The following is a 2,284-nucleotide window of genomic DNA, read 5'->3' as shown; positions in this document are numbered from 1 at the left end:
GGGAAAGAGGTCAGGGTGGCTAAATGATGAAGAAAACCATGGAGACACGGAGGCGGAGAGAAAAGGTGACAGGTCAATTAAGAACTAAAATTTGAAACAAGGAAGATGATGTGCTGTGTTCAGAGAGAGAGAGAGATGGTTTTGTTTGTTTTTCTGGAAAAAAAAAGGGGGGGAGAAGGTGGATGAACATGGTGGAGACTGGGGTGCCTGAATGATGGTGGAAGAAGGAGGATCAAACCGTTATTGGATTTTTCAGCTTCGTATCATATTCTCTCCTCCTTCCTCGTTTAACTTCTCCTAACACTTGAGATTTTAAAAAATAATAATAATTAGCATGAACGATTTCACTGTGTCTCGAAATACCTATTTCTATTTCTCACAATAGTATAATTATGTTTTGCTCTTTCAGTAAAAATCCAATGAAATTGCTATTCAAGGTATTTAGATTATCCATTAATAGTTATGAGATTGAGATTGATCGTGGATATTTTAAACATTTTATATTTTAGAATTATAGAATATTGATTAAATTTTTAAAAAAATAAAATATTTCAAACCATTAACCGTAGTTTTAACACCCGAGTCAGATTTCGAGTTTTAACCAAATTATCAGCTTGGTTGAGTCAAATTTTATTTTTTTTAAAAAATCAAAACAATATTATTTTAATAAAAAAACAAAATAAAAATCAATGGATTTGTAATCGATTCTTAACGTGGTCAATCGAGTCGCCGGGTCATACAGAGTTTTTTCTTCCATTATTTTTTCTTCAATCTGACTCAGTTCCAGCCCCATATAGGTTGGGTCTCGGGTCAACCCGTCAAACAAGATCGAGTTTCATAACTATTTTATCAACCAATTCTTTAAAGTTTTTTTTAAGTAATTATCAAGTTGATGATCTTTTACTAAATATAAATATTAATTTTAAAAAATAAATGACACATATAAATATTGTTTTGTGTATATATGATAACATATTGTTTGTAACTCTGATTTTTTCTCTTATCTTTTATTTTATCCTTGCCATTGCTTTGTGTATATATGATAACATATTGTTTGTAACTCTGATTTTTTCTCTTATTTTTTATTTTATCCTTGCCAAAATATAAAGCCATTATTTCATTTACTTTTTATATTTAATTTGATTTTTATTTTTTTTATTGTTATTTATTTTTTTCATTAATATTTTATTGATTTTTTCTTTAATTTCATTCTTTACCATCTAGTTTCATTTAATTTTTATATTAAATTTATTTTTTATTCTTTATTCTTTTAATTGATGGTTTTTTATCTTTTTTTATTAAATTTTATTTTAATTTTATTTTTCAGTATTTGATTTCAAATCACTTTTATATCAAATATAGTTCATATTCTTTTTATTTCTATTTTTTCTCCTTTTGAGATTTTTTTTATTGCATATTGTTAATTTTATCTCATGATATTTTATTGATTTAAAATTTTATTATATTTTTTATGATATACCTTTAATGGGGTTACTTCTTAGCTTAATGACCAAGGTTACAAATTCTGAAAGTTTATATTGGTTGACTATAATGTTTTTTAGGATTTTTTTAAATTGATTTTTTAAATTTTATTATTCAACATTTAATTTATTAAAAGTTGATCTTCATGCTCTCTTTTTTCACTTTTCTTTGAATGAGATTTTTTTAATCATGCGCCTATAGTAATAGGTTAACTCGTGTTGACTCAAACTCTTTTTATTGCTTTTCTTTGAAAATAATTTTCTTTTTAATTTTACTTTTTAACATTGGAGTATTTGATAATTGAGTTTTATAATTTTATTCAGTTTGCTTTTAACAGGTTTACCCCGGTATTATAACCAGTCGCAAATTTAGTATTTAACCCATATAGGCTCCGATTGAGTTTTTGTATTTTTTTGCATTAATTTTTTTATTGCTTTTTTTTAATTCATATTGTTTTGAGTTAGTCAAGTTTATTAAACTCAATCGAATCAATTACTCGAGTGTTGATTTTTTTTTCTTTTCTTATAAATGCTTGTTTCATTATTTTTTACTTTAGAAGAAAGTAGGGTCAACTTATGGTATAACACATGTCTTATATTCATTGTATATGATTTCTCGTTGATTGAAACCATACACCTTAGAAGCACATCCCATGGAGTCCTACATCTATAATTACTTTAGGAAGGCCAATTGAAATAACTATATATAATACAATAAGGTACTTCTTAGCATAGCATATTAAACACAACTCAATTTAGACATAATAGCTTTTAATAAGCTAACCACTCTTTACATATACAAA

The sequence above is a fragment of the Populus euphratica genome, unplaced genomic scaffold, assembly GCF_000495115.2.
Source record: "Populus euphratica unplaced genomic scaffold, PopEup_1.0 scaffold370.1, whole genome shotgun sequence".
Lineage (NCBI taxonomy): Eukaryota > Viridiplantae > Streptophyta > Magnoliopsida > Malpighiales > Salicaceae > Populus > Populus euphratica.
Note: the sequence above shows the minus strand (reverse complement) of the source record.